Raw genomic sequence first — 8,342 nt, 5'->3', positions numbered from 1 at the left:
TTGAAGCCTTTTATATGTAGATTACATGCTGTCCTGCTTCTTTCAGTAGGTGCCATAAATTAATATTAAAAATTTGCTACAATTTTGTCAGTTTTTAAAATTCATTTCATACGTATTTAATCCCACATCAATCTCAGTTTTTCTGCAATATGTGCCATATTGTAGCAGCTTTTTAGCTGCCACTGATGATTTTCTCATTCCTTTAGTGTGAGGTTTTAATTCTGCTAACACTTTTGTTAATGAAATACATGTCACTTAATGAAATTAAATGCATAGCCTGTCTATTGCTCATTACACTATTCAGCCTAGAGTTTGGAATCAAATTTCACCTTTTTTCTATAAAGATTGTCCACCACATTTTGGCTTAACAGGCACTCCATGATTTGGAAAAAGTGTGGGAAATCTGTCATTACAAGCAAAATACAAGTGATAGTTTCAATGTTCTCTGGAACATTCTATTATGTTCCCTTTTCTATTCTGTAAGTAAATATATTTAAAATATGTTTTCCATCTTTTCTTGTACGGGGAATATCTCAACTATCAATCTCATGACAAAAAAAACCTACATATTTTCAAGCATTAAAAGAACAGATGTCGTAGAAGAATTTTGTAGTGAAATAACTTCTCATCACACAAAGACCTTTATTTATTTATGTGAACTACATATTTTGTGGAAAATATATGGAAAAACAAACAAACAAAAAAAAAATACTTAATTCTTTGGGGAAGTGGATTCTCAGCTTCTGAGTGGCTTGCAATTCTACCTGGAAACCTAATTACTCCTTGCAACGTTAAGCTTGAACAGTTTCCAGGAACTTCAAATCTAGCTTCTTGTATGATAGGCTGTTTCTGTGGTGGTTAATTTTCTTCAGTCAGAAAATTTCTGACTGTTTCTGCCTCCTTCAAGCAAAGTCTTCTGGTTTCATCTACATTTCTCCTTAGGAAATCTGATCATAGCCTCTTCATTCTGGAAGAAAGCTCTGGGCCTGTATTTCAGATAATTTTTTTTACTGATAATTTTGGTATTTGGGTTTTAGTTACAGTTTTAATATAAATTAATGATAAGTTATGAGAAATCGAGGAGCTTTTATTTCATCTGAATGTGTTTGGTTATTGTTGATGTTCATGTCCACCAGTATTGGAAATGGGAATAAACAAAAACAGCACAATCCGCAAGCAAATTCTTGTCTTTGCATATTCTTCTGTCTTGTAGGTACCAAGCTGTTTCTGCTGGACTTTCCTCTCTGGAACGTGGCAATGTCCTTTGAAGGTGATAGCCAGTTGTTAGAATGTATTTGGTTTTTCTGATGACTGCTTCTTTTCTACTTTTCCATTGTCTAATCAACAGAGAATTGTTAACAGGTTGTACAATTGCTGAGCAAGGAAGTTCACGTGGATCTAAATAAATCAAAGGGCCCTCTTTTATAAGTGAATCAAAATCAAGCCTCTTGTAAAGTCAAAAATGTTTTTGCATTTCTTTGTCCGTTTTCTTTATTCTTTCCTACATCCTTCTCTCTGACATTGCCTGACTTGTTCTATGATCGCAGTCAGGCTAAAAGGTAATGCACTTTTCTCATTCTTTTGCTTCAGAAACATTTTCTTGGTAAACTGTAGTCTTGTCTCTTTGTGCTATGTTATCTTGTCCTTTCAATACTCCTTTTCTTTTTATTAATTGTCTTGGATGGAGAGCCTAATAGGTTCTGTGCCAGATGCCAAAATAATCACTGTACCCGTATCATAATCTTCCCTCATCAGGCATGTTTCAGAATAAAGGGTAGAAATGGAAAGATTGCAGAGTGAATCAATGGACATCCTGTTCTTAGGTGACGCACCATTGAATCCGCTCAATTCTTCAGCAACAACAAAGACGTTGATTGGCACTAAAAACTGGGAGGGAGAAGACATATGACAGGTCAATATACTCAATGCAAACTGGGGAAAAAAGTAAGGAGTGTCTTGAATCTAATCTTCTAATTGCATAGGTGGCCAGGTACAATGACTTTAATAAAATAATAATTCCCCATTAAAATGCAGTAGTTTTTATTTTTTTACTCTTAACACAAATTTGGGAAGTCTGTTTTGAAATTTCACGGTTCTAATGGCTAGAATCACTTCTGCATTTCTTATCTGAACACGAGATACTTTTTTTTTCTGCTTCATCCCATAAGTTCATACAGATGTTTTCCAACCTAGTGTATAATAATATGTTTACAGACATCAGCTATAATGCTATAATGCCTTTCAGCTTTTTGCATTCCCTTACAGAACCAGCAAAACTTTTAATTCCACTCCTGGAGTGATGGCTCTTCAGTCTGCTGAGCATTGCAGTTGCCTTCTCAGCAGTTGTTTTAGATTTAGCATATTTTCTTGACTCTGAGTGTCAAAGACCACACTCACATATTCAGGCCTGTATAGAGCGTGACTATTTATCCTCTTATTATAATTACAATATCATATTTTATATGTCCTTTATGTGTGTTTTATGTAATAAAAAAAATCAGTTATTCTTTTTTTGTAGTGATCGTTTTCTAGATAAATGGAAACTGCAGAATTCATATTTCTTTATACTTGAACTTTTTTTTTTTTAGTTGATCCCAAGACTGATTTTTGAGGATTCCCACTAATAAACTTCTTGCAGTTTGATGCTGCTTCTTTCAACCACTTGTTGCTATCTATCCATTACACAATCTTACCCACTTTACAACTCTTCTCCTAATCCCCGGTTTCCTATGTGATGTTGTATCATATGCAGTAGAGATATAAATAAGATGTATCACAAATCCTTTGTCTAGAAATCAGTTATCTCATTAAAGAGAGATAACAAATTTACTTGGCACAATCTATCTTTAGTAAATCCTTTTTGCATGCTATCCCATTTACCACCCTGCCTTCATTTATATTTTTCCCTCAACATTTTTTCTAAAGCAAGTGAGGTCAAATTAAAGGGTTCGTAACTGCATGGGCCTCTCTCTTAGAAACAGATAATGCATTTGCTGTTATCCAGTCAGCCATGTCTGGGCTCCTTCCAATTGGAGTTTTATGTTCTCTTTCTTGTGATTGTGGGATAGGGTTCACGTGATATCTCTCCCCAGTCTGAATGCATTGTGCTTATAGCTTTGTTTCCAGTTTCCTAATTTCTATAATCTTGACTTCATTCCTATTTTTATTCTGTTACCTCTGTGGTCATTATTACTGAAAACATATGGTAAATAGTCACTGAGTTTTTTATTTTAAATATATATTTATTTATTTTCACTGAATCTTCTTTCTATAGATGTCCGGTGTTTTATTTGTTCTCATCTTGCTTAACTGTGAGAAGACTGTTCTACCATTTAATATCCATGCCAAATTGCAGTTCAGTTTGACTACTGACAGTTTTCACTGTACTTTCTACTTCTGACCTCTAAAACACATCTGTGTCTACTGATATGTTGTATGGAGCTGCTGAATCATGGCCTGAACCTCTGATTTATCACTTGAGGCAAGCAATGAGTCAGCCACAGGAGCACAGGTGAAGGCAATTCACCTGTGCTGCAGGAAGGGGTGGAGCCTGGCTCCACCTCTCCTAGACCCATTTAAGAGCTGACTGCCAGTTAGGAAAGATCTCTCTGGAGATCTGCTCTACTGGAGTCTATCTCACGAGCCTGGGATAGGGTGAGTACCTTTCTTTCCTTACTCCAGTATAACAATTACATCAGCCAAGCTCCTGAATATGCTATATCATCTGTATATCCATTGATTATACACGTCTTTTCTCTAATAGTCTTTTTGAGAAAGTTCTGTATTTGTATGGAATTGCTTGACCACTTTCTCACAAATTTCTCCATTCCTTCAGATACACGTTCCATGCAGCTTTATCAACTTAAATGTAAAATAATTCTAAGACTCCTCCACATTCAAAACCTTGAATAGATCAGTCTATTTTACTTCACTTACGTAACCTTTTAGGTTACCAAAATCTGCCCTCTGAAATATAAAGCTTTGTTTTTACTGATTATTCTATTTCATTTTAATGAGTGAACTCACAAGTTTTTAGACCAGTTTCCTCAAAGTAACTGTATTGTTTATTAGAACAAATGCAGAAATAGTTTCATCTTTCCCTGGCTTTTGATTTCTTGGTAAACATATTCATTAATTTGGCCCAAACAGATTCTGTTAGATGTATCCCTTTCTTTTTCACTTCATTTTAATCTGGCACATTATTAGAAGACAGCTCTACGAGGTCACCTGTTTTAATCACGTATTTCCTGAATAACAATTTCCTGAATAACACATACTTTTCAATACCTTGCTCCTACTATATAATATTTGCCTCTTCTTTCCTGATTATCCACTGGTAATTCCTTTAGTGTAGTTGAATTTCTGTTGACCAGATTTTTTTCTTGTTGTGTACAGTAAGAAGGCATGAAGATTATATGAATGTCTACCAAGATTTCCTTGTACTCCTTAAGATTTGTTTTGCTTTAATAATATCCATGTCAATCCCACTTTTTCCATGGTTATTTAGTGAGATACAGTTCCCATTAGCTTTGCTTTTTAGTCTTTTTTCCTCTACCTAAAATGAAATTATTTACTATATTTTATTTAGTCCATTGGAAATTTCCTTGCATCTCTTTCCCACTGTGAATAAATATATATACATATACATATTTATTTATTTATTTATTTCGAAAAGGATTTTCCAGTATTTATTGTTTCTCTTTAAGAGACTCAATGCATGTAGGCATTAATTTTTCTTTTCTTAATTTACTTTACCCTCTGATCACAAACTATCCTGCCTTTTGTTCTTTTTCCTCACAAACTACCACTCTTACTCATCTTTAGATTCTAGTCTCCAGCACTCTTTGCTAGAATTAACTTTTTCACTTTTTTTCTACCTTCTGTTTTGGTTTTGTCTGTTGTATTTTTCCAGTCTCCCAGATGGCAAGCGTGTTTTTTAACTTTTCTCTATCTTCCTGTTGTTCTGCTTGTTCTTTTTCTCTCACAAGTCCTCTCACTCAACAAGGGTCTGTAAATCCCCAGTTGCCCCATTCAGTTTTTTTCCTCTTACACCTTTTTCCCAAATCCACATCTTCATTCAACATTGCCTCCAGCCACATCTCTCTTAAGGTCTTCTCTTTGTGAATTTTAGCAGATGACACTTCAGGCATACAAATCTTTCCAGAGAATAAGACACATCTCACAGTTTCCGCAACTAGTTTGTATTGTCCATATTGCCATCCACAAATGTTTGGATTCCTTACATAGTCTTTTCCTCTTACTATACTTCTAAGGTGAAAATCCCTCTCATTGTTGGTTATTTCTTTCTGTTTATGGGCATACGGGTTTTTGGGTCTGAATTGTTATGTCATTATCAGCTTGGCGTTCTGAAATGCTGACAAGTGTATCAGGGTAAAGAGAAACAGGAGCAAATTTGGTTCACAGTCCACATTTTTTAAGCCCTTAATCAGGATTCAGCTTTCCACAGCTACCATACACAAGTTTGACATTAACACTTGGCTTCTCAGTGCTCTGCAGGAGTCAAATTAATTTGTTGTTACCTGATGAGCAGTCAGTTGGAAAAAAGAGTGAGAAAATAAGACACATATAATTTGTGGTCCAACATACAAGTAAGATACGACCGAAGAACATGTGAAGTTCTGGAGAGTGCACAGAGAGGGACGGGGTTTCATGTAGGTTGAGTGTTATCCAGGTAAATATTCAGAGGTACAGTGTAGTTCAAGGATTTATCCTAACACTAAAACAATTAAACTTCCAAACTTGTCCAGTAAATGTGCACATTTCTCAGGGCAAGCACTTGTTTATGGGGCTCAGGCAGACACCAATAATGTCAGATCACATTTATTACAAAATCCAAATATATTCTCCTCTACTTTGTCCAATATCTATGTGATCATTTATCTGCAGCAAATTTTACTGTAAATGTGATTATTTCCAAGAAGCAATTTCTCATGACTAGATTAAGTATAGTACTTACCATATATTCTGTTCAGGCAGAGGCATCATTTTGGAATCTGCATTATAAGTAAATGTTTCTCCTGCAGAGAAAACTCCATAGGCTTTACCTTAGAAACGCAGCAATGGAAACAACAAATGTTTGTTGGACGGAGCTTAATCTGCAAATGAGCTGGAGATACAGTTTAGCCTTTGTTGTCTTTACAGTTTCAGGTTATTGATCTCTGAACAAGCAGTATTTTGCAGAAGACAAGATTCCTACAAGCCAGATTTCAGCTGAACTGTTTTAACTGCCAATACAGGATAATTTACCCCACCAAATCTCACCAGATACTATTTCTCAATGAGTAGGTATCATATTCTTTCATATTTTTGACTGCTGACTGAGGGAATGTGTTCTACTTTGCTTTCCTAACTTCTGTGATAATTTCCAAGTAGTATGACTACATGTGGAGGATTAGAAAAGTCTATATTAAAGAATCATCAAGGTTGGAAAAGATCATTAAGTTCATCATGTCCAACCCGTCCCCACCATCCTCCTCTGTGCCACATCTCCACAGTTCTTGATTGCCTCCAGGGATAGTGACTCCACCAGCTCCACTCATGCCAGTGCATCTCCATCTTCCTGAGAAGAAATTTTTGTTAACACCCAAATTATGTATAAAATACTGCTCTTTAATTTGAAAGTCATCAAGATATTAATTCATTGCTTCTTTCCTTCCTGTTACCTCCAGCCCTTAGTAAAGGGGCACACAAGAAATATCTAGTCACTCAAGAGATTAGTACATACCCTAGAATAGAAAACAAGCTACTTCAGTTTCTGAAATAAGCAAAAAGGAGCAGGCAATCTACGCATTTTGTCCATTACAAAATAGTGTAAAAATAAGTTATTGAAGTACTCTAAACAAAAGAAACAAAGTTTAGATCAGCTTCCTCTTGGATTGGATGCAGGTTCAAGAGGGTTGAACATAGTCATATTTCTCTAATCAGCTTAAGTACTGCATTTAAAATCAAATCAGGAATGTGCAACAGGTAATATTTGTGATGTTTATGTTAATAAGGGAGAAATTCTGAAGTGTTTGAATGCAAATTTTTTGTCTCTCTTTTGTCTTGATTGATTTTAGATAATGTAGAAACATTGGTTGGAGCACACCCCACCTTCTGCCTCCTGCACAGAAGTGGTTTCAGTGCTGCCTGCCTGTATTTTAAAGACACTTGCACACTCAAAAATAATAAATCTGTCAAGGGACACTTGCAAATATCCCATCTCAATTTGTGCAAGTTACTCCATTCAAAATATTTCCACGCTTAAAATCATTTAGCAGGTTTTACCAGATTTATAAGCATTTGAGACTTGCAGTATAAAACCTGCACTGCATGACAGACTGAGTTATTAAGTGTTTATAGAAATCTGATCAAATGGACCATCAGAAGTTGGGGGGAGGAGAGGGGGGAAATCTGTTACCAACTCGGCCATAATGACAGCTTTTCTCATCTCGCAGCAGTGACATGAAGAGGGAGCTGTAGCTCTTCCGAAGTACAGCTCTGCCTGTGCTGCGTACCCAGATGAGCGTCTGCTCTCCTTTGCTCCTGCTCTCCTTCCCTCACTCACTTACTTTTCCTTTCCCCCCCCCCTTTTTTTTTATCTCTGTGCCCCTGTGCCAGTTAATTTAAATGTATCTGTTCAAGTGGAGATAATCCATGCAAATCAGAGCACTGGCTCCCAGTGCTTGATTCACAAAGAGAACTCAGCTTCAGGAGGTCACTCGTTCACAGCTGCTCCTCCCATTATATTTTTCCCTTATTGCAGAACTGCTGCATGTATACAGTGACTGAAAGGACTCAATTTACTGCAACTGCTGCCTGGTTTTACTTACAACTTTCTTTAAAGGGGGACTTACCTTCTATCAGTCTTAATAAGGTAGGAAGTCTGCTTCTTCTAAAGACGCGTAATGCCTCCAGTGTTTGCTCATTATCAGATCCCACTATAATGACGTGTATTGTTGTCAGAATTAGGTCCTAATAGAATTGTGCCAGGTGCCTAACGCTTTTGTTACGTGTATGTATAGGTGCAACTGATCGAACGGCTGTTTTTCTGTTTGTATAGCCCGCTATATATCCCCTCCCTCCCTCCCACCCCCACCCCGCATTTTCTTTTCCGTTCCATAATGGCAGGTATGATCTTAGTACAGCAGCTCTCTAATCTGCAAATGTAATCTTCATGCAAGTTTGTGTTTTCTTTTAAAAACATTTTCTAATGTACATGTGAGTTTATGCAGTGCTCAGTAGTCCCCAGAGGAAAACAGCATTACTAGGGCTTTCTGTCCTGAACCCTTATTAAGGTGCTGTCTTTGGAGCAGAACTAACTCTTGAAAGGTTTTTAACAA

General features: G+C 36.4%; 1 long non-coding RNA gene across 2 annotated transcripts; it reads right to left on the bottom strand.

The window, feature by feature from the left end:
• Window positions 1–629: 629 nt before the first annotated feature.
• On the bottom strand, window positions 630–8,034 carry LOC104912403. Of its 2 annotated transcripts, none has more exons than XR_794646.2 (3): window positions 7,857–8,034; window positions 5,978–6,127; window positions 630–1,887 (listed from the first exon to the last, which is right to left on the bottom strand). It is a non-coding gene; the product is annotated as an uncharacterized LOC104912403 (long non-coding RNA). The 2 variants fall into 2 exon arrangements; XR_794647.3 differs by having other exon boundaries at window positions 5,978–6,580; window positions 7,857–7,934.
• Between the last annotated feature and the right edge of the window lie 308 nt (window positions 8,035–8,342).

The sequence above is a fragment of the Meleagris gallopavo genome, chromosome 10 (genome assembly GCF_000146605.3).
Source record: "Meleagris gallopavo isolate NT-WF06-2002-E0010 breed Aviagen turkey brand Nicholas breeding stock chromosome 10, Turkey_5.1, whole genome shotgun sequence".
Taxonomy (NCBI): Eukaryota; Metazoa; Chordata; class Aves; order Galliformes; family Phasianidae; genus Meleagris; species Meleagris gallopavo.
Note: the sequence above shows the minus strand (reverse complement) of the source record. Positions and strands in the feature narration are given on the sequence as shown.